General features: G+C 43.1%; 1 protein-coding gene and 1 pseudogene across 1 annotated transcript in view; both read left to right on the top strand.

The window, feature by feature from the left end:
- The first annotated feature begins 253 nt into the window (after nt 1–253).
- The window catches only part of HRH1 (histamine receptor H1), a 147,696-nt gene continuing 123,015 nt past the window's right edge, over nt 254–24,934 (top strand). The window contains exon 1 of the mRNA XM_077116545.1: nt 254–332. The gene's annotated coding sequence lies outside the window, so the exon portion shown is untranslated. The remainder of the gene's footprint in view (nt 333–24,934) is intronic.
- On the top strand, nt 18,786–19,851 carry LOC143647000 (S-adenosylmethionine decarboxylase proenzyme 1 pseudogene; annotated as a pseudogene).

The raw sequence follows: 24,934 nt of genomic DNA, 5'->3' as shown, positions 1-24,934 counted from the left end.
GAGTGCCCAGCTGGAACAGCTCCGACCCTGGGGTCGGGAGATGGGAGAAGGAGTGCGCGCCGGAGGCAGCCTCCCATCCCACCCGCTGCCGGCGTGGGAGCGGCCCTAGGAGCGTGGAGCGGGTGGCGCGGGCGCTGCAGGCCCGCGGAGCTCCAGCCCCGGCCCTCCCTCCCTCTGTGGCTCCCCTCTGGCGCGGCTCCTCCTCCCGACTCCCCGCCTCCCCAATCCGCTGCCTCCGCGCCCCAGTCGGCCCCGGCGTGCCGCCGCCGCACACGGATCAGCCGGGCCGCCGCGGCCGCCGCGCCACCAAACTTTCCCGGGAACCAGCTCTGGTGAGTCGGGGCGGAGCTCGGGCAGGGCGCCGGCAGGCGCTTGAGTCGCCTTATCCCCGCGGGACGGCGGAGACCCCGAGAGATACCCGCGTGGGTCTGCGCGCTGGGAGACCCCTGGGGACGCGGGTGGCTCGGATAGGGTCCAAGAGCGGGCTCGCCCCCCGCGCCCTAGCGCGCCGACACCTGTGGCTCTGCCGGGGCGCGCGGCCCGAGGGTCTGCCTCCGGGCTTGGGCGGGGAGAGGGTAAGCCCCCTGTGTTCCGAGAGCTGCCTCCACGGTCGGAGTTTAATGTTTACGGCAGTCCCAGCCCATGTGTTGAGTGTGTTCTCCGTGCCAGGCGTTGGGCATCCATGATCTCCCCGTAACTAGATGGAACGGCCATTGCTCTACCCATTTTACAGAAGAGGAAATTGAGAGTTGGAGAAGGAAAGTTGTGGCCAGGCGCACCAGCGAGTAAGGGCAGAGCCAGGGTTTGGAGCCAGAGTCGGCCTGACAAACCCTAAGTTCAAAGTCACCGGGGGTCTATGGAAGCGTGGGGAGCGTCAGGACCACCGTCCGCCAGCCTCGTGCAGCCCCGGCCGCCGTGCACCGCCTACTCTCTATAGTACGATCTTTCAGAGAAATGGGTGGACATGAAGTCCAGCTGGTGGGTTATGGTGGCAGAAACCCATCAAGGCTGTGCTTTCAGGGCCAGGGTGAGAAGGTACCAAATTCTGGAATTTGCTTTAGGTTTTTCTGAAAGGCATAGGAGCTAGAGCGCAGCGGTTCTGCACGGTCGCCACCTTTCCCTTTCCCGGGAAACCCCTTCCCCAAGAAAAAGATCCTGTCCCTGAGCTGCGATTTGAAGTGTCCGCTCTTCCTGGGAGCTTGGAGAGCAGAGGTGCTCCGGGTTGGTTCGCTATCCTCCGGCAGGGGGCTCCGACCGCAGAGCGCAACGGGAAGGCACTGCGCCGCGAGACCTGGGGGAGCCGCAAGTACTTGGGAAACTCGTCCTATGACGGAAGGTGGGGCCCTGTGGTTGGAGCATAAATGAGGTCTGTCTCCAGAGCAGGAAGGAAAGGGGAGTTGGGGTCTGATAGGCAGGGGCTTGAATTCCCCACTTTTGGCTTTATTCTGGAAGCAGCCGTGAGTTAGCTAGAGAGAGGGAAAGGAAAAGGGGAGACACGGTCAGAGAGCGCTATTGTGCGTTGCCTCATTTCTCACAGCAGCTTGCAAGGTACCTACTATTATTACTACCCCCATTGAACAGATAGCCCATTGAGGCCCAGAGAGGTTAATAACTTGCCTGAGGTTGCCCAGCTGATCTGTGGCATCAGGTCTTGCCTGCCTCCTTCCAGCTTATTAATGAAACCCAAGGTGGCAGGTGGGACCTTAGGTCCCTCTGAGTTTATGGGTGACCGCAGCAAAGGTGAAGAATAGAGGGAACAATAGGTACCAGGGTCCCTATAGACCCAGCACTGCTCTCCTTTCTTTCTGTGGGGCATCTGCAGGAGGCCTGCTGCTCAGCAGGTTATCACTCACCAGTCCTGACAACTCTATATACGTATCCTAATGTGATTCAGAGCTTGCTGAAACCTCACAGGCAAGCCCAGGTTGCCTGGCTCTCTCAGGAGGTGTGTCCCCCGATGGAGACGGAAGTCAGTAGGGGGGCTGAAGGGGTAACATTTTCGAACATGACAGAAAGTCCTGTGAAGGCAGGAGATGACCAGGCTGTGCCTGTTCCTGATTTTAGAGCTGGGTAGAGGCTGGAGCTGTCAACCAAGGGACCCCATGACCAAGAAGAATCTGGGAGTGGTTCCTCCCCATCCTCAGCTGAGCGTCCAAAGGAGAGGGAGCTTGTATCTTAGACTCCTTCCCTCGGACAGAGTTCTGGGTTTGAACTTTCCATTTCCCAATCAAGGAGTGTTTGATGGAAATACTGTAGCCTCTGCAGAGTTAACATCACAAAAAGATAAATTCTGAAGTTGACCTGCTTGGGTTAAGTCATAATGCTGTCACTGTGGGCTCTGCGGCCTTGGGCAAGTTGCTACACGTTCTTGTTCCTCAGTTTCCCCATTAATAGAGTGGAGGTCCACACAGCACCTCCCTCTCTGGGTTGATGAGAACTTTGAGTGGTTTCATGTGCATAAAGCGTTTAGACTATGTACTTGGCTGTCCAGTCCATTAAAATGCTATTTAAATGTTGGTAGTGATTATTGTTGTTATTAAAATCAAACAGGCCCGGCTTTGTATCCCATCTCAGCCACCTGAAACATGGTCAGCTTCTTCAAGCCTCACGCTTTCTCTTCTGAAAAGTGGGAATATTTATTCTAACCTGGCAGGCCTAGCTTTAGACAGAATGTGTGTCTCAGGGTCTTAATGGGGTCTCAGGCTTTAAGTAGTCTAGAACCTGCAGCCTTAGTGTAGATTTATTTAGCCCTTTGGCCTTCTACTAGGTACTCAGGAAACGCTGGTGGTTATCATGGTTTTGCTTCCATGGCTAAACGTGCTCCTGCTCGCTGCAGCTCAGACTTTGTGTTCTGCCTTGTTTCAGAGGTTCATGAGTTCAGGACAGTGTTCAAGTAGATGGGGGATGGGAGTTGGCAGATTCCTGGTTTGTCCTTCTGTAAAATCCCATGTTGTGCAGCCTGTCTTTTAGCCCCAGTTCCCGCTGTTTGGTCACTTCTGGGGTCCTCGAGAGACAAGTCTGGGCCTCTTGGGGGACACGCGATGGCAGAAGACATGGCGTGAAGTTCAGTTCACACAATCTGGCCACAGCCGCTCTGTTCCCATCAGAGCAAAGAGATCACCAGAAACACAGCTCCCTGGCTGCCCATTTTGTGCCCCTGTTTTCAGGTGGGGAGGACACAGCTCCAGGTCTGAACTTTTTCTTCTTCCCCGGAAAGACAGCATGATGGAGTTAAAAAAAAAAAATGCTCGGGAGAGCTGGGTTCAAATCCCAGCCCTGGCCCTTAGAGCTGGTGACCTGGGGCAGCAGTTTCCTCATCTATAGAATGGCCGTTGATCATATTAGTCAGTGGCTGTGTCTCAGGATTAATGCCAGGATGGAAAAGAAGAAGAAAATCAGATGGTAAAAATGACAAAGAATTACAGGCAATTGTAAGTCATTCTCCTTAGCATTCAGGCCAGGCATCAACTCTAAGTGATCCTCATCTAAGACGTTTTGTCGGAAAGGCCGTACCTGGCAGAAGATTATCCACGTTCTGGTCACCTGCTGCCCTCCTTTTCACAGCGAGGCTGAGCATTTCTGAGTCTGGGGAGGTAATTATAATAAGGCTTCCTATCTTGTTTATAAGTGACTCACTTCTGCCATTAATGGTGGCAGAGGACTCAGACACACACTCATCGGGAACAAAGCTGCTGATGCTGTCAGAGGCAGGGTGGGGGTGGGGGCAGGTGGCCCCGCCTCTTCTATGCGCCCATCCTCTGGGCCGTGATTTCCAGTGCACAGGCATCACATGCCTGGAATCCTCTGCCTTGGGATGGATGCTGACAGCTCTCAGTGTGTGTGGCAGCTCGGATGGCGAGGCCCATTGGAACTTGGCACTGCTGATGGACTATGGGATAGAAACCATAGAGCAGAGGGTGGGGAGCAGAAGAAGTTGAAGGGGCACCCCAGATTGTGTTTAGAAGCATGGACTCTGCTGTCTTACAGACCCGAGTTTGAATCTTGGCTCTGCCAATGTGTTGGCTGTGAAAATGTGGGTATGCTTTTTGTTTTTTTGATCTGTCTTCCCCACTGAAATATCAGCTCTATTGCAGCCCAAATCATGTTTATCTCATTTGCCAGGGTATTTCTGGCACACAGCAGGCACTCATGAATGCCTAATGAATGAGTAAATATGCCAACGATGAGTTGCTTTACTAAGCCTCAGTTTTCTCATCTCTACAATGGACTAATAAAGCGCCTGCCTTACAGGTTGTTGGAAGGATTGAATGAGGAAAGGTTATGCGCCAAAGAAGCACTCAGCAATGCTGTTGATGGCAAACTCATGGGCAGAAACAAGGACAGAGCTGACTTCTGGTTATCTTGGACTGGTTATCTGGTTAACTTTTTCCTCCTCTGTAGACCGAGCAAGGGTCAATAATACTAGTCATAAGAATGCCGTGATATTTTAGGTTCCTTGGCTGCTTAAAACAGATGAAATGTGTTGGCTTAAACCATGGGCATTTATTCATTCATGTTTTTAAGGCTAGGAAAATGTCCGGATCAAGGCATCATCAAGGTGATGCTTTATTCTTGAAGACCTCCATGTTCTGGGGCTGACTGCTGGTGATCCTTGGTCCCTCTGTCACATGGCACGTGGTGTCTCCTGGACTCTTCCTTCTCTTCCGGGTTCTGTCTCAACTTCTAGCTTCCCGTGGCTTTCTCTCTCTCTATCTGAATTTCATTCCACTTATAAAGGATCCCAGTAATAGGATTCAGACTCATCCTGATTGAGATGAGCCATGCCTTAACTGAAGTCACCTCATCAAAAGGTCCTCCTTACAATGGGTTCTCACCCACAGGAGTGGATTGACTTTAAGAACACGCTTTTCTGGGGTACGTACATTTCCAAACCATCACACATGCATTTGCACAGCTCTCTACAAAGTGCTCTCTTAACCACTGATTCCGAAGAACTCCAAACAGAGGAATGGCTCCACTTGTTTCACAGGTGGGGAAACTGAGGCTGGAAGAGGGTCGTTGGAATGCCCAGAGCCACACAATTTAGAAGCAGCAGACGGTAAACATGAGCCTAGATTGCTCTGATTGCCAAGGTCCAGCTCTTATCACTGAGCCCTCTGTTGCCTTCTAAAGGATGGCAGGTGCTGTGTTGAGTTTTCCATGAACATGGTAACCCTCTTCATATTTAGTGTCTCTTTAACATCTCAGAATACGGTTTCATAGTTTTCCCTTGGAGGTCTTGCATGTCTTTTGTTAAACATATTCTAGGCATATGAAAAAGTTTATTTTGTATTTTAGTGTGCTATTAGAAATGGCATGTGTGTGTGTCTGTGTGTATTTAAACTTAATGCTCTGTTGTCTACTTTTTGGAGAAATGTGTCTGCATTCTGCTTAGTGATTTTGTGCCCATAAACCTTGCTCAAACCTTGCTTTTTTACTCATTGAAAAATGTTTACTTGTAGTTCATTTTGGAAATCCTGTGTCTAAAATTGTAGCGGGTGCAAATGGCAGTTTCATTTCTTCTTTTCCAACCCTTTCCTTCCTTCTTCTCCGCCTTGCTTTCTTGCCTTCTTGCCCTGGCTAGGATCTCACTACAGTGGTGCATTGAAGAAGTGATTGTGTGGCTTGTCTTTTGCAGCTCCAGAAGGAGAAGATTTCTACATTTGACTGTAATATATACTTAGTTTAGATTTTTGGTAGATACTGTTTACCAGATTAAGAAATGCCTTTCTAGTCACAGTTTGTTGTTTCTTTTCTTTTTCGTCATATATGGAAATTGAATTTTAACAGATGCTTTTTCTGTACCTTCTCAGATAATCCTGTGATTTTCCTTTTTGGTGTCTTAACATGATGAATTTTATTGTTTTCTTCCATTTCTGGAATAAACCCAGTTTGGTTGTCCTGCAGCATCTGGTAATATGATTACCAGATCATATTGGCTAACATTTTTGTTCAGGAATTTTATCTCTGAGTTTGTGAGTGAGATTTGCTGGAGATTTTCCTTTCCATTACTTGTTAGGCTTTGGTAGTCAGATTTTGCTGGCCTTACAGAACGAGGTGGGCAGAGTTCCCACTTTTTCTGTTCCCTGGAAGAGATTGCGCAATATGAGTGATGTTCTTCCTTGAGTGTTTGGTGGAACTCACCAGTGAGGTCCCCAGTGGGTGGAGCTCAAGTGGTGAGTGGGGTGGAAAACTGGTTCCAGTTTAATGCGAGCAAGGAGGAGCATTCTAAGAATGAGACTTGGACTCTCCTGGCTGGGAGTGGACAGGGACTGTGAAGCTGTTTGTCCTGAGTACCACAGAGGAGCCCATCCGTGGACACTAAGAGAAGTTCTTCCCACCAGGAGTCAGCACAGGGTATGACCTCAGCTTGAGTTTCCTTCTGCTTCTAAAATTGCTGCTGCTGCAAATCTGTCATGAAGTATTGTTCCCTGATGGTCCCAGATAGAGGGACTTGACCCCATCCATAGTTCGTCTTCCAGTTGGAAGGAGATGTTGATCGTCTCGGCTGTGATATTAGTTTGCACAGAATCCCAAGATGATGACACAAGGACCACACTCCTGCTCATCCCAATACCCAGCCCTCCCAGGGAAGCTAGATTTGGGCACATTTCTGAGCAGGAATCTTTTTTCAGTCCTCTTTTTTGTTTTATTTTTTAGAGACGTTTTAGGTTTATGTAAAAATTAAGCAGAAAGTACAGAAAGTTCCCTCCCATATTGCCACCCCACCCCCACCCCCATCTTGGTTTCCACTATTCTTAGCATCTTTGATTGTTGTGGTACATTTGTTGCAGTGGGTGAACCATTATTAATACATTATTATTAATTAAAGCCCTTAATTTACTTTAGGGTTCACTCTGTGTTGGGCTGTTCTATGGGTTTTGACAAAAGCATAATGTCATGTATCCATCATGATGGTATCACACACAACAGTTTTACTGCCCTAAAAATCCCTCCACCACTCCAACCCCTGACTTTTAATAAAAAATCTGGCACTGCACCAACTTGGGTCTCCTCCCTCAACCCCATAACAATGTTCTGAGTTAGTTACTGACATCCCTATTATCCATTTTACGGAAACTGGGTTTCTGGTTGCTATTGTTTGCCTGCTTTCAGATTTTGCATGAAATGATCACACTCTAACCTGTTCAGATTTTAGCATAAGACAAAGATCTACATTAATTTTCTCTTCGTCTGTTTAACCAGTTGTGCCTACTCTGCTTATGGAGTCATTCTTCCTTTCCTCACCGTCTCCCTTCCCTTTGCCTCCCACATTTGTGCTAAAATATTGACCAGCAGGACGACACATCACCCAGCTCAAGGGACACTGTCCCCATGCCGGTGTCTGCATGCCGGACAGGGGCTGTGCAGAAGATGGCACCCTCAAACTGGGTAACTAAGATGAGTTTAATGAAGGGATATTTCACAACGACAAATGCCGGGTTTGGGGAGACCCACGTGGGGTGGGGCAGTGGCCTGGGGATGCCAGTTGCAGAGAGAAGAGTTGTGTGCACCTCTGCGCCTGCAGGGGCCCGGGAAAGGAGCAGTGGTGCAAACCTGGAGAGAGAGCTGTAGGGAGGGAGAGGGTGTAGTCGACCCTCAGAGACCTGGCTGGGAGGGAGCCAGGAGGATAAACACCTAGCCTCCCTCTCGTCCACCCTCCTAATGGCCAAAGCCAACCAGCAGCTGGAATGCAAGGGGGCCTGCTCAGCAGTCCGCGGGCCTTGTAATGTGGCACAGACAGTGAGGGGAAAGAGTACAAAAGTACCTAATCCACCGTGCCACACTGTTGGGGTGGTTATAGATAGAGAAGATATTTTCATAGCTAGCAAAGGCGTCTGTTTCCCCATTCTTCTTCTCCTTTTTTTTCTTTTTGTCAAGCTTTTCCAGGCAATTTTCACTCAGTTCGTTCTTTCAGGGGAACTTCATTTATTTACTAGCAGGCTTTGTCTCTGTTCCTGGAGGAGATCACTAACCATCATGAAATAAATCCATTCTGCTGCTTCTCACCTTGAGCCCAGGTGATGTGCAGTTCCATTGCCAGCCAACACCTGCTGTCTGGGGCATCTGCCGATGTGACTATGGATTCGGGGCCCGTAGCAGAAGCGTTTGTTTCTGTCGTGCGTCCATGATGTCACGCTGCGTGTGGGGCAGGTTTATGCTCATGGGCATCTGGCTGTATCCTAGTCCCAGCCCCCTGGAGAACGACCTTGTAGCTCCTTGCACTGCCTCCCTGGGGTGTCCCCGGATGGATTTGCGGGGAACCGTGAATTCTGCGTTTAGATCAGCCCATCCCAAGCTCCCTCTCCAAGCCGGTTAATGGGGGCAGAAACAGACTGAGAGACCCAAATGTAATTTTATGAATAAATTCTATTTTTCAAATTAGATTCATAAATTCAGTTTCTGGTTAAGCGCACAGTTTCCAGAGTTAGATGATGGCAGGTTCAGATCCTGCCTCCTCTTCACAGTGTGTGTCCTGGGCGAGGGACTCCGCCTTTCTTTCCTTGGTTCCCTCAATTGCAGATTAGCGCGACTGTTAATTTATCGGGTCTTTGGGAGGATTAAATGAGTTCTGACGTTTAAACAGATAGATTTCTTTCTCTTTTTTGATAAACATTTTATTTTGAAATAACTTCAAACTTGCAGGACAATTGCAAAAAAATACAAAACCTATAAAGAGGATTCCAACCTACCACCCGTACCCAATCCACCCGCTTTTAACATTTTGCCACTTGTCTATCCATCCATCCATCTGTCCATGTCTGTCTGTCCATCTACCTGTGTATCCATTATCTGTCATCTCTGTCTTTTTTTTTTTTCAGGCACACCTTTTTAAATTCTTTTATTTGTTTATAAAATTCTTGTGTTGATTTATAAATGCTGACTACAGAAAGGGAAGCTGCAGTGATCTAAGCAGCAGTAAGTTTGTGTACTCATCTTTTTTGTTTGTTAAATATGCTTAAGTTATAATACTGTCTATCTGTTTTCTGAACATCTGAGAGTAGGTTTTTATAACAGGCTCCTGGCGCACACAGTACTTCCTATACATTTCCTAAGAACAAGGATATCCACTTACGTAACTGCCCTAAGTGCAGTTGTCAAGTACAAGAAGTTTAATGTTGACATAAAGCGTATAGTTTATATTTCAATTTTTTATACGTCACAATAATGACTTTTGGGGCATTCTCTTCTCCATTATTAGATCTAGTTCAGGATCATGAATTGCAATGAGTTGTCATTAGTGTCTCTCTCCTTTGTTTAATATATTTTTTTAACGTATTTTCAAAATAGGTTTTTTAAAACATATATGCAAATGCTTGCCTGCCATGCCAGAGGACATGGGTTCGATTCCCGGTGCCTGCCCATGTTAAAAAAAAAAAAAAAAAAAAAAAAAAACATGTATACAGCAGGAGCTTTCCCATCTCAGCTGTTCCCAATACTGTCTTACTTTCACCAACTTCCACTTTCAGAATTTCCCCCCTCACCCCAAGCAGAAACCCTGCAAAACCCTGTAACTATTCTAGATGAACTCTACAAGGATTAATATTTGAAAATCATTTAGGATGGGGTCTGGTAAATAATAATAGTTTAAGAAATAAACCAATAAATAAATATATATATTATATGGATTTCTTCTCTGCCAGGAAATTTGGAATAAATTGTCACATTCCAAAACAAATCGCCCATACTTATTTTTTTTTTTTAATTGCATGAATCCTGTACATTAATGCCAAGAACTACATTTCAATTACTGGCCTGCTTTGTGTTATTAGTGTTTTCTCCCCAATTAAACTGGGAGCTCCCTCAGGACATGCGGCGTTTCACTTTGCTGAAGCTTCTTTTTAAAAAGTTCTAGAGAGTTCTGGGGAAGATGGAGGAGTAAGGGCACCAGGCTTCAGTGCTTCCACCAAAACAACTCTTAACAGGCAGGAATTGCCTGAAAAAAATATCTTGAAGCTCTACAGGCCAAAAGAACACTGTACAGCATCCAGACAGGAGCACCTGGAAGAGGCTGATAAATTATAGCAAAGAACAGTAAATTGCTCTCTCTGTGTGGCAGCCACTGGCATCCATCCCTCACTCTCACAGCAGGCCACTGCAGGGTCCAGTCCTTTGCTAGCTGCTGGCTACAGAAAGGGACATAAAAACTCTCTTCCCTAAGAACAAGGGTTTGCACAGCTGACCACTGATCATGGCTTTTGATAGCAGATTCAGATCGCTGGGTCCCAGCTCTGAAGGCAGCCATTGGTTCAACCCTCCCCTGACAGAGGTGGAGGTGGTAGAGATTTAAAGATGCAGCGCATCCTCAGGGCTGCTGGGCACAGTTAGGGGACAGGCTGCATTTGCTGGGAAGGCCAGGAAAGCTCGGCTTTGGAGAGCCTTTGGAGAAGCTCTTGGCGCTCTTCCTGACCCCCTCCACCCCCACGCTGGGCTCCTTGGAGCCCGTCTGTGCCCCCTTCCTGGGTCCCTGGCTCTATTTTGGCTGGGAAAGAGCAAATTGGGAAAGTCCTCCCCAGGGGGACCCTTCTACTAGAATTTGCCCTCCAGGAGAAAACAGCTTGTGACAACTAAAGGAGTGTAAAAAATTACAGAGGGGATCACCCCTGCTTCACCACGTCTAAGGTCTCTTTCAGGATAGCGCTGATGGCTGACCCGCGGCTCTCCTACAAAGTTTCCAGTGTTCCTGAAAGCACCCCTTTCACAGCAACCTTAGAGTTCGCAGCAGAATTTAAAGTTCTCTCACTGCAAGTGCAGCTATTGCCAGGGGTGTGATAGGAATGAACCCTGCACAGAAAGTGAATTATCCCTGGAGATCGCATTGGAAGATGTCGATGTCCGTTATTTGGAACGCACGAGTATCATTCAGAATAAATATTGCTTTTTTTTTTTTTTTTGTAAAATTGTAATCAGGCTATTTAAAATATTCTGAAAATGCCAGTAGTCAGGGAAGTAGTGAAAGATGACTGTTGTTTCTCATCATGTGAAGGGGGGATGCTTGTGGCTCGAGGCCGCCGCTGCCACCTTTCGTGGCTCATTCTCAGTGACGATTGTCAGTTTGTTGGGGATAAATGGATTATCTGACTCTGCTTTATAACTGGCAGATGCTTCTGATAATCCTTTCTCAAAACATTTGGAAAATTAAAGTTTACTAAACCATGATTGTTTGTCTTTGGGTTGAAATTTTGAAAAGTGTATTGTTCATAAGTAGCAGCAGTGTCTGACCTCCAGGGCTCATGAATAGGTGGATTCCTAATTAGATGTAGTTTATGATGAGAGTCATAGACATCCAGTGAATATACAATTCTTTCAAATATGTATCCTTTAGTTGTTTTTTCTTTAATCATCACAGTCGACTCTGTGTGTGTGTGTATGTGAAAAATAACATGTATACCAAAAAAAGCAATAAGTTTCAAAGCACATCGCAGCAATTAGTTGTACAACAGATTTCAGAGTTTGGTATATGTTACAGTTTCACAATTTTAGATTTTTACTTCTAGCTGCTCTAAGATACTGGAGACTAAAAGAAATATTAATATAATGATTTAGCACTCATACTCGTTTGTTAATCCCTACCTTCTCTGTGTAACTCCACCATCACCCTTGATCTTTCTCTCTTTAGGGGTATTTGGGCTATGCCCATTCTAGCCTTTTCATGTTGGAAGGGGCTGTCTGTCGCTAATATGGGATGGGAGGATGGAACTACCTGATATTCTGGAGAGGCTGGGCCCTCTGGGTTTCAGGACTTTTCTGGTCCAGGGACCCATCTGGAGGTGGTAGGTTTCTGGAAACTTACTCTAGTGCATGGGACCTTTGTAGAATCTTATATAACACTCTAGGTGTTCTTTAGGATTGGCAGGAGTAGTTTTGGTTGGTGTTTGGCAAGTTGTGGCAGGTAGCATAAGAGCAACCTCCAGAGTAGCCTCTTGACTCTATCTGAGCTCTCTCAGCCACTGATACCTTGTTTGTTACACTACTTTTCCCCCTTTTGGTCAGGATGGAATTGTTGATCCCATGGTGCCAGGGCCAGAGTCATCCCTGGGAGTCATCTCTCATGCTCCCAGGGAGACTTTCACCCCTGGATGTCATGTCCCATGTAGAGAGGAAGATAATGATTTTACTTGCAGAATTAGGCTTAGAGAGAGAGGCCACAGCTGAGCAATAAAAGAGGTCCTCCAAAACTGATGCTTAGACATCTAGTTTGTTTTTTTTATGTTCCAAACTTCACATGTGCATATACATTTCAATTTAATATCAAAGTGCCAATTTTTTTAGCTAGCCCTCATGAATAAACTGAGTTTATTTTCTCAGTTTTTTTTTCACTTTATCCTTTTCTATTTTAATATCTCAAATTAATAACCACAGGAGAGCTCAAAGAAGTCCGTTATTTACACAGGAACAGCAAGTGGCTTTAACTGCCAATAGAATCCATTCTCCAGTAGTGAGAATTGACAGTACTTTAGAAGAAATGTTTGCTAAGTTATGCATTTCTGTATCAATCTCTTTTAAGGTTTTTTTGTTTTTGTTTTTGCATGGGCAGGCACTGGGAATTGAACCTGGGTCTCCAGCATGGCGGGTGAGAACTCTGCCTGCTGAGCCACCGTGGGCCACCCATCAATCTCTTTTAGTATCACCTACACGAATCCTCAAGAAACCATTTCTTTTTAAGGATAATAATCCTAAATAGCATTCAGAAGATTATTGTTTGCAAATATCTGGAGTTTGCAGCAAAGCTCAAGGAAACACTCGTTGGAAATGCTACTTGTTCTGCATATTGAAGAACCTGCATTTAAGAAGCATTAAGATAAGTCTCCCAAGTGAATAAGAAGCCAGGAATGGTGAGCTGGGAAGCCTAGTGACAAGACCAGTAAGGAGGAAAGCAACAGAGAATTGCGGTGAAGGAGAACAGAAAGCCAAAGCCAAGGGCACAGAAAAACCCAACTGGGCAGACAGCTGCAGAGGGCACAACTGGGAGGGCTGAGGGAAAAAGCAAGAGCATAACACATGCCAAAAGCAGACAGAGTCCATTAGATCACAATACAGTCCTTGTCAATGTTCAAATTTCAAAATCCTCTCAAGGAAATCCAGAGAAAGATGTGTAGAAGGGGGAAGGATTTTGTTTACTCTTTGGCGGAAAGTGATATCTCTGCAAGTCCTGCAAGATCAAATGAAGTCATGAAGTCTCCTGGCAATCGAGAAGCAGAATGGAACCTGGATTTCTAAAGGGCTAGTGCTCTGAAAGAGAGCACTGTGCCTGCCCAGCTTTGTCTAGAGCTGGGAATATGGTAGGATGTTCATAAATATTTGCTGTACTATTGTGATGGTTGGATGCTGTATGTACCCCAGAGACGATCTTGTTCTTAAAGCTAATCCATTCCTGCGGGTGTAGACCTACGGGGGTGGGGGGGTGGCTTTTGATTAAGTTATTTCACTTGAGGCATGTGCCAGGTGGGTCTTAATCCTCTTGCTGGGGTCTTTTATAAGAGATAAAATGCAGAGAAACACACAGAGAAGCTGAGAGAGAGGGACACACAGAAGATAGAGAGAAACTACTGAAGCCAGAAGCTGGAAGCATTGAGACCCGGAGAGAAGGGAGAGACCAGCAGACGTTGCTATCTGCCTTGAGGATCGCCGACAGCCAGTCTTCAGGGAGACGTCATCACCTTTTGATTCCCTGATTTGGACATTTTCATGGCCTCAGAACTGTAAACTTGTAAGTTGATAAATCTTGTCTGTAAAAGTCAACTCATTTCTGGTATGTTGCTTTTCGGCAACGTTGGCAAACTAAAGCAAATGTCCACGTATCAAGTATGACTAAGACCAATTTCTATATATGTGTGGCTTCCGTGTCATAGACCCTAACTTCTTTGGGGAAAAAAATTGCAAGAAAATGCAACAGCATCAGCCTCTGAAGTATGGCATTGATAGTTAAATTTAAGAAGTTAACCAGATATTGTTCATAAATTTGGCAAATGAAAAGCAGGATTCTGAATTACCAAAGGGGGAAATTATCTTGGCTGAAGTTGAAAACCATACAGCTGAAGAAGCTTTATTATTTTTATCGCCCAAGTGATGCTCAAAGATTCCTGGTCTTTATGAAGTTGAGCCTCATTTAACCAGACATCACCCATTCATTGAATTTTTTATTTAATTTGGATTCTTCTCCATATTATATCTAGCACAAAAATCTACCTGCTGTGTTACATAAGTTTATGGTGTCCTGTGCCACGAAGTAATTTATATAATCTTTTTTGTTCTTTTGCTTTGGAAGTTTTATTGTAGTAGGTTCAGACAGCTAGACATTTTGTTGGAAAGTGTGATCTGAAAGTTTTTATTTTGTGCTGAATATTCTGACGTATATTTGAATATCTGGAAAACAGAAGGGACAACCAAACTCTTATAATCCGGGGAACTCCAAAATAACTAACAAGCAAAAGCCCAGGACAAGACAGAGGTTCAATAAGACAGGGAAAACCATGCATATGCGTTTGCCTTGGGCAGACCTTCCTGATGGGGGGCTAAAGCTCAAGAAAATCTCTGACTCATCACCAGCTAGTAACAAAATCAGGAAACAGACATCCAGAGAGTAAATCCCAGAGCTAACACTTTAAAATGTTAAAATGTACAGTGTGCAAGAAAAGAGTATAAGACAATGAAACAGGAAATGATGGTCCATCCAAAGGAAGAGGATAAAAATGCAGAGTATACCAACGAAGACAAGAATGTGGATATACCAAACAAAGCTTTTTGAAAAACAATCTTAAAAACGCTTTAAGGGATAAAGGAAAGTACAGAGGAATAAGTACAAGATATCAGGAAAACAATGAATGAATAATATGAGAGTCCAGCTAAAGAGATAAAAATTATAAAGAGAAACTGAATAGAACTACTGGAGTTGAAGACCACAATAAGGGAACAAAAAAGGCCCAGGAGGGTTTCAGGAGCAGAATGGAGCTGGCAGAAGAAAGAATCAGTGAACTTGAAAACAAGATACTTGAAATGATTCATGCCAAATAAAGAAATATTAAAAGTGAAAATAACCTAGCACAGCTATGAGACACCATCAAGCACTCCAATGTATACATTATGGGAGTCCCATAAAGAGGGAAAGAGAGAAAGGGGTAGAAGGAATGGTCAAAGAAATAATGACAGAGAACTTTCCAATATTAGTAAAATAGGAGAATGTGCACATCCAAGAAGTTCAGAGAATGCCAAACAGGGTAATTATAAAGAAAAATGCAACTCATTATATATTGATTATACTATCAAATGCAAAAGTTAAGGCAAGACCCTCCCACTCTTTATGTGGGACATGACTCCCAGGGGTGTAGACATGGAACAGAAATCCGAGAATGAGCTGAGACTCAGCATCAAGGGATTGAGAAAGATTTCTCAACTGAAAGGGGGAAGAGAGAAATGAGACAAAATTAAGTGTCAGTGGCTGGGAGATTTCAAACAGAGTTGAGAGACTATCCTGGAGATTATTCTTACGCATTATGTAGATATCCCCTTTTTAGATTAAGGTGTATTAGGCCTTGTTAGTTTAAGATAAATTGGAGAGGCTGGAGGGAAGTACTTGAAACTATAGAGCTGTGTTCCAGTAGCCATGCTTCTTGAGGATGATTGTATAATGAGGTAGCTTTTGCAGTGTGGCTGTGTGATAATGAAAACCTTGTGTCTGATGCTCCTTTTATCTACCGTATGGACAGATGAGTAAAACATATGGGTTAAAAATAAATAATAGGGCGAACAAATGTTAAAATTAAATATATATATATATATTGGATATATGGAAATACTAGTAGTCAGTGAGAAGGAGGGGTAAGGAGTATGGTACCTATGAGTTTTTTCTTTTTTCTTTTTATTTTTCTGGAGTGATGCAAATGTTCTAAAAAAGATCATGGTGATGAATTTACAACCATGTGATGATACCATGAGCCACTGATTATACACCATGTAGGGAATGTTTGTATGTTAAGACTGTATGTGCTTGTATGTTGTTTTAGCAATACAATTTTTAAAAAAATACAGTAAAAAGAAACTAAAGCGAGAGTTCTGAAAGCTGCAAGAGAAAAGCAATATGTTACATGTAAGAGAATCCTAATAACATTTCATGCTGATTTCTCATCAGAAATAATAGAGGCAAAAAGGCAGTGAATTGAAATCCCGTAAGTGCTGGCAGAAAACACTGCCAGCCAAGAATTTTATATCCAGTGAGATTTTCTTTCAAAAATGAGGGAGAGATTAATACATTTTCAGATAAAACAAAAGCCAAGGAAGTTCATCACAACTAGATCTGCCCTATAAGCACTGGTAAAAGGGAGTTCTTCAGACTGAAATAAAAAGACACTAGATAGGATTGCAAAGCAACATACAGAAATGAAGACCTGCAACAAAGATAACCATTTGGGTAATCTTGGGCATTGGGTAATAATGCCAGTATTATTATATTGTTTTTTTTGTTTGTTTGTTTGTTTTTTTTGGTATATAACTTCACTTCCTAACAACCTACATGTGCTGAAATGCAAATGCATAAAAAGTAATGATAAGGCAGGCTATGGTAGCTCAGCAGGCAGAGTTCTCACCTGCCATACCAGAGACCTGGGTTCAATTCCCGGTGCCTGCCCATGCCAAAAAAAAGTTATGATAAATCTAGGTTTTTGCACACACAATGTACAAAGATATAAGTGGTAACAAGTAAAAAAGAATATAGAAAAAGTATGTGTGCATGTTATTGAAGTTAAGCTGGTATGAAGCCAAATATAAGGGTTATATATTTAGGATGTCAAATTTTAAGACTATGGTAACCCCAAGGAACGTACAAAAAATATATCCAGATAAAAGTGAGAAAGGATTCAATATGGCACAACACAAGAAAGCAAATAAATATAAAAGTAGGTTTTAATGGAAGTGAGGGGGGAAAAGGTATAAGACTTTCAAAGACTAAATAGCAAAATGGCAGAAGAAAGACTTGTATTATAAGTAGTGACTTTAAATGTAAATGGGTTAACTTCTCCAGTCAAAAGACAGAGATTGACAGAATGAATAAGAAAGCATGACCCAAGTATATGCTGTCTGCAAGGGACTCACCTTAAAGTCAAAGATACAAGTAGGTTGATGATGAAAGGATAGAAAAAAATTATACCATGTAAGTAGTAACAAAAGAGAGCTGGGGTGGCTAAACTAATATTGGATAAAATAGTCTTTAAGTCAAAAACAGTTATGAGGGACAAAAAATGATCATTACATACTGATGAAAGAACAATTCAACAGGATGATGTAACAATGATAAATATTTATTCACCTAACAGCAAACCCCCAAATATAGAACGGTTCGTAGGAGACTTTAACACACCGCTCTCAATAATGGATAGAACATCCAGTCAGAAGATTGGTGAGGAAGCATGGGTCTTGAATGATACACTAAACCAACTAGACCTACCAGACATTTATACTGGACATACACATTCTTCTCCAGTGTGCATTGATCATTCTCCAGGATAAACCATATACTAGGTCTCAAAACAAGTCTCAATAATTTTGAAAACATTAAAATCATGCAATGTTTTTTCTCCAACCATAGTGGAATGAAGATTAAAAAAAGCAATAACAGAGGAAGAAAGGGGAATTTTACAAATATGTGGAAATTAAACATCATACCCTTAAACAGTTAATGAGTTCAAGAAGAAGTCAGAAGTAAAATTAGGAAATATCTTGAGGCAAATGTTAATACAACATGACAAATGTAGTGAAGGCAGGACGGAGGGGGAAATTTATAGCTCTAAATGCTCACATTAAAAAAGAGACCTAACCTCAAAACTGAGATAAATTGGAGACCTAACCTCAAAATTAGAAGAAGTAGAAAAAGAAGAGCAAACTAAACCCAATCCAAGCAAAAGGAAGGAAATAGCAAAGAATAGAGTAGAGATAAATGAAATAGAAAAAAAAAAATAGAGTCAGCAAAACAAAAAGTTGGTTCTTTGAAAAGATCAACAAAATTGACAAGCTTTTAGCTAGACTGGCAAAAAAGAAAAAAGGAAGCATGCAAAATAAGAAAATCAGAAATGAAAGAATGGGTGGGCCACGATAGCTCAGCAGGCAGAGTTCTCGCCTGCCATGCCAGAGACCTGGGTTCAATTCCTGGTCCCTGCCCATGCAAAAAAATAAAAGAAGGGAATGAAAAAGGAGACATTACTATTGACACAGCTGAAATGAAAAGGACTATGACTGGATACTGTGAACAACTGTATGCCAATAATTTAACATAGATAAAATGGACAAATTATTTTAAAAGCACAAATTACCCACATTGACTCAAGGAGGAGTAGAAGGGCTTGCACAGTATGACCGGTGACATTAGCTAGTGCCCACTCTATTCTCTGTAACGGGGACACAGCGGACTACAAGAGTCTGAGTGTATCTGCCTGTTATTTCCAATAGAATCACATTCAACTTATACTCACACACACACAAAAAAAATGCTGGGAAAATTTTATTAAACCTTTTTTTTTAATGTTAATATAAAATTATAGCAAAAAGAAAGGAACCTCGACTTTACTAACAGCTGGTACAATCCACAGCAATGGGAAAAAAAATTTTAATTTAGTTGATTTTCTGTGGTTGTTGGTTATTTGCTAGTCTCATGGTGATGGAATCTGCACATTTTTTCGAAGGGTCCAAGAAGCTACTGGAGGTTTGGTTCTTCCAGCAGGAGCCTAATGCAAACCAAGGATCTGGGAATCTTTGCACCATCCTGAGATCTGAGTGGGACATACTTTTGAAGAACGTTTAATGTTCAATTATGACAAAAACTGACAAGGAGGAAGCTTATGTACTCAGTGAGAGTAGCATGTTTGACTCCAAGAGATGTTTCATTTTAAAGATATGTGGTACCATTCTCTTAATAAAAGCACTGATTCCCCTGTTGAAGCTTGGTAGGAGGTTGACTCACTTCAAAGCTTCTTTTATTCTCGTAAGAATTTCGTGGAGCCTTCTCACCAAGGTTGCCCATGCCAGAATTTCCAGGAAGAAGTAGTTTCTTAATGCAGTTTTCCTAAATGGAACAGCATATTATGGGATGGATGAATTCTGGTCATTGGTACTTATGTACTCTAGATTTCCCAAGAGAGTCTTGTTATCAGTCAGCCAGATTAAACCCTGGAAATTCTGATGTGTGGGTTTGACTCAGCAAGTATGGACCAGCTCTGCATGAAAGATGGTGTTACTGCAAAGGATGAGACTCCGTGAGAGTAGAATTAGTGACCCATAACAGGTTTCTCTCTTGATGCCACACTGTTCAATCCTTGTGGGTATTCGATGAATGAAATGAAGTTGGATGGAACGTATTGAACTATTCACATCACCCCGGAACCAGGATTTTCTTATGTTAGCTTTGAAACAAGGTAAGTCAGACTTCCTATGATGACCTGATCTGAAAAGTTGTGAAAGTCTTCAAGCCAGGAAAGTTCATGACCATCTTGTTTGTAAATCAGAGTTCTAAATGTCACACACTGCTTTCTTCATCCCAGAAGACTGAAGGTTTCAAACATCTTGATTGTCAGAGTGCTATGTTCAATGATTACAACTTTGTTTTTACCAGCTTTGCTAAGAATCAGCCCCAACAGCAGAGTTGATTAAGAAAAATGAAGAAGAAAAGCAAAAAAAGAACACACATAGAAGGTGGTGGCTGCTTTCTAGATATTGATACCAGGGGCCATGCTTTCCATCACCACCACCTCGGAGTTGCAGGAAACCCTAGTTGTAATCACAGTGCAATCACTTTGAATAGGTGTATGCATTATTCTATCAAGGAGTTAGATACCTTACATGAATACTCTCTTCTGTGTTTTAGTCTATGCCACTTTTGCTATGAAATTGAAGTGTATATAGAACTTCATGCACTTTTTTTTTTTTTTTTTTTTTTGCATGGGCAAGCACCAGGAATCCAACCCAGGTCTCCGGCATGGCAGATGAGAACTCTACCTGCTGAGCCACTGTGGCACCGCATTTTGTTCACTTTTTAAATGAAACTTTACAACACTTGTGAAAACAATTCAATTTGGTTTGTGCATAGTATATTTCTCCAAGTATCACCCAAAATTCCCCACAGAAAAGGTTTTCATCCTCAGTAGATGTTGGCCTCTACCTAACCATCTGGAACTTTCCTATTAAATGGCTATCTGAATTTTGCATCCAGGTACTGCCAGTTTCTAGAATGTATTCTCCACAAATGTTATTGAGACCACTTTCTACTTCATACAGATGTCTTTTGCAACAGCAATTAAAATTTTTTTTCCATGCATCAAATCCTCTTAAGAAAACCATTGCATTTATTCATTTTGCACTTACTCATCTGAACATCATTGCTCCCTCCATCCATAGTCCCCTCACCATAGAGCCCCCTTCCCCCGCAGCCCCCCCAGATAAAGCAATACACTGTTAAACTGTGGGTTTACAGTAATCTTATTCCCCAGAGGGGAAAGAAAAGTGAAGCCTATTCCCAATTTTCTTTTAAGGTCAAGTGAACTTAGTTTCCTTTTTATTGGCAGATAGTGACAAAAATAAACATTAGAGTACTGTAGTTTGAGATTAGAGGGCATGGACAGAACTGTCTGGAAATCTTAAACCATGCCGTATTTCCTGGTAAATCAGTAAATGTGATAAGCTCTACATAAGCACCGTGACTTTACTCATTTGCTAAGTCATATAAATGGTATTTATCACACAGCTGATTAGCAGGGTGATTTAGCTTAAAGGTTACACTGAATTTGCTAAGTCAATTCAGCTTGGCTCACTCACTTTAACTTTTACTTTAGAAACCATTACCACTAATTTCCATTAATTAATAATAATAATGAAAGCTTTGGTTCAAAGCAGAGTTGATGTCTTTTCTGTCCTTTGACATAAAGATCTCTAACTTTGTGATGAGTGTGATGGTGTTCTGACTTCACCTGTTCTCCTCACATGTGTCCCTTTTGCCATGATTTGATAGAATAAACAAAGTGACCACTTGGAATGATAGCTGTCCAGGTTATTCAGGCTTTCACAGGGAAACAGAATTCATAAAACATAATCTGAAAGTCCAAAATAGTCTCTGGGAAATGACAAGAAATATAGGCTGTCAAGAGCATTTTTTTTTTTTTTAGCAAATTCTGTGGAATTTGAGCAGCTCAGTGAACAGTGAAGCTAAATAAAATTTGTATTTCTTCTTGTCATCGTTATTTTTTTTGTTCTTTCTGGATTAGTGCCATTGTGGTTTTTTTCCTTCCATATTTATAGGTGAAACACCTCTTTTTTCTTAGAAGTTTCTAAGCAAAATCTACTTAGTTTGAAATCAAGTGGTTGGAACACTGTTTTGACTTATTTTAAGCATGTTGTTGAACGTTTCATTGAAGGAGCTTTTCAGTCATTGTGTCATCAGTTTGATTCTTTAAGTAGCAAAGAACCTAATGTTTTGGATCTTTGGTTCTTGAGGCTCAATACTCAAAGTGGATTTTGTTCTTGAAGAGTATCCGAGCAGATTTAGTGATATTTATTGGCTTGAGGTCTGCATTTTTTAAAAAGTAGAATTCTGCCTAATGTTGGTAAAATACTCAAGTTTGCATGGAAATAAGCCTAGAAAATGAAAAATGTAGATTGGGCACTGTGTTAGTCAGGGTTCTCTAGAGAAATAGAACCAACAGGACAGATCTGTAAATATGAGATTTATAAAGGTGTCTCATGCCCCTGTTGAAATGGAAGAGTCCGAAATATGTAAAGGAGGCTGTAAAGCCCGTGGCTCCAGTGAAGTGTTTGGATGAACTCCAAAGGAGAGGCTCACTGGCTGAAGAAGTAGGGAAAGAGTCTTTCTCCTTCCTTAAAAGCCTTCAACTGATTGGATTATCTCATTGTGGGAGGTGTGCCTTAGTTGATCACAGATGTCATCAGCCACAGATGCAGTGAACTGACTGATGATTTAATATGCCAGCCAGGAAATATCCTTGCAGCAATGGTCAGGCCAGGGCTTGCCTAACCAAACAGCTGGGCATAATCACTTGGCCGAGTTGACGCATGAACCTAACCATCACAGTCCATCCCTTGTCAATTGGCAGCTATACACATCACCATGAAACACACTTAATTTCCAAGTACAACACAATATAAGACATATGTTTTGCCTAACAATACTCAACTCTCCTGCATACAACCAGAAATGCACTGTATCTCTCCAGAATAGGGTGTAAGTCCTTAGGTAACATTTACTGTTAAACTTCATATTTTGTGACTTAAATACTATAACATGAACAATACAACCTATATCATGTGATAAGAGGAAAACACGATATTTGCTTATGTACAAATGCAAGCATAGTCATAACAAAACAGGGAGGAAATATTCCTACAATCACAGTCCTCATTTCAATAACTGGTCAAGGGTTCATAGTTCATATTTATCACTACCATCTACTACCCTTTCCATGTTCCCTTTGCCCTCAGCAAGCACTTCAGCTGGCTGTGGTTCTTTGCCAGGTGGGGTGACCCAGACTTTCATTCCTGAAGTTTCTGGGCCATTGTTAGTCCTGTCTGGATTGGGTTGTTGCAGTTTTTCATTGACTTTAATCACAGGACATGGTACTACTAAGAGACCCCGTAGGGGATCTCCTGTATTCCAGGAAAACTCTGCTTTACCTCCATTGTGTAGTTGCATCTAATTTCCCCTTGATAGTCAGGGTCATTCATCCTGGACAGAACAATAATCCCCTTTAGTGCCTGTTGATTCAGTGGCATGAGAAGCAGAAAGTGGCAATCTTAACTTCCAGTTCACTGGAATCATTGTTGTGCCTCCTGGAAGGAGCACTCCTCCTTTTGGAACTAAGGCCTGTAGACCAGTGGAACTTAAGGTTTCAGGGACAGGAAGCAAAAATTTTCTTAGTGAATTACTAGGGGTGATAGTGAGTGGCGCCACTTCTATTTCCACCCCTTGATTCCTGGACCTGTGAATTCTGGCTATGGGAAAAACAGCACCATAGAGTGGATGCTGTTTCAGAGGATACACAGCCTCCTGGAGAACACTGCCCCAGCCCTGCAAGGTATTGCAACCTAGCTGGCACTGTAATTGGATCTTCTAAAAGTCATTCCACTGTTCTCTCAACCCAGCTGCCTCTGGGTGATGGGGAACATGGTAAGACCAGAGAATTCCATGAGCATTTGTCCATTCCTGCACTTCATCTGTTGTGAAGTGGGTTCTTTGATCAGAACCAATGCTATGTGGAATACCGTGACAGTGCATAAGGCATTCCATAAGCCCATGGATGGTAGTTTTTGCAGAAGCATTGTGTGCAGGGAATGCAAACCCAGATCTAGAATATGTGTCTGTTTGAGTTAGAACACATCGCTATCCCTTCTATAATGGAAGTAGTCTGGTGTAATCAATCTGCCACTGTGTAGCAGGCTGGTCACCTCAGGGAATGCTGCCATATTGGAAACTGAGTGTGAGTCTCTCCTGCTGGCAGATTGGGGACTTAACAGTGGCCCTAGCCAGGTTAGCCTCGATGAGTAGAAGTCCATGTTGCTGAATCCATGCATAACCTCCATCTTACCACCGTGCTTACTTTGTTCATGAACACATTGGGCAATGACAGGAGTGGCTGAGGAAAGAGGATGACTTGTATCCACAGGACAGGTCATCCTATCCACTTGATTTTTAATACCTTCCTCTGCTGAAGTCACCCTCTGGTGCACATTCACATGGACATAAATACATTCAAGTATATTCTTTACCCACTCAGAAAGGTCTATCCACATACCTCTTCCCTAGACCTCTTTGTCACCAGTTTTCCAATCATGCTCCTTCCAAGTCCCTGACCATCCAGCGAAACTATTAGCAACAACCTATGAGTCAGTATACAAATGCACCTCTGGCCAGTTCTCCTTCCAGGTACACTGCTCAAAGTTCCACCTACTGGGAGGATTTCCCCTCACCTCTGTCCTTGAAGGACATCCGGAATGGAGTTGTAGTGCTACAGCTGTCCACTTCCGGGGAGTACCTGTGTATCGTACAGAACCATCTGTAAACCAGGCCAGAGTTTTCTCTTCCTCAGTCAACTGACTGTAAGGAACTCCCCAAGAGGACATAACTCTGGTCTGGGAAAGAGAAGGTAATGTGGCAGGAGTGGGGGCCATTGGCATTTGGGCCACTTCCTCATATAACTTACTTGTGCCTTCAGAACCTGCTCTGGCCCTACCTCTTTTTTGTTTGTTTGTTTGTTTGTTTTGTTTTAATTTTTTTGTTTTATTATTTTTGTTATTTGGCCCTATCTCTTAAATACCATTTCCATTTTATGATGGAGCTGTGCATGCCCAACTTAATGGCTTGGTGGGTCAGACAACACCCAGCTCATGATAAGCAATTCAGATCTCATGGTAACTTGGTGGCCCATGACTAAGCATTCAGTCTCTACTAAGGCCCAGTAGCAGACCAAAAGCTGTACCTCAAAAGGAGAGTAATTATTTGCAGTGGATGGTAAGGCTTTGCTCCAAAATCCTAAGGGTCTGCATTGTGATTCTCCTGTAGGGGCCTGCCAAAGACTCCAGACAGCATCTCTATTTGCCACTGACACTTCCAGAACCATTGGATCTGCTGGATCATTTGGTCCAAGTGGCAGAGTAGCTTTCACAGAGCCTGGACCTGTCGCAGAGCCTCTGGTCCCTACTCAAAAGTAGCAACTTTTCTGGTAAATGGCCCATAGTAGCACACCCAAATGAGGAATATATTGTCTTCAAAATTCAAACAGGCCAGCTAAGCATTGTGCCTTTTTTTTAGTTGTAGGAGGGGCTAGATGCCACAGTTTATCCTTCACCTTAGAACGGATATCTCAATATGCCCCACACCACTGGACACCTAGAAATTTCATTAAAGTGGAAGGCCCCCCTCCCCTGACCTGCAAATGCCTTATTA

Source organism: Tamandua tetradactyla, chromosome 9 (assembly GCF_023851605.1).
Source record: "Tamandua tetradactyla isolate mTamTet1 chromosome 9, mTamTet1.pri, whole genome shotgun sequence".
Taxonomy (NCBI): Eukaryota; Metazoa; Chordata; class Mammalia; order Pilosa; family Myrmecophagidae; genus Tamandua; species Tamandua tetradactyla.
This window is presented reverse-complemented; position numbering and strand designations above follow the sequence as displayed.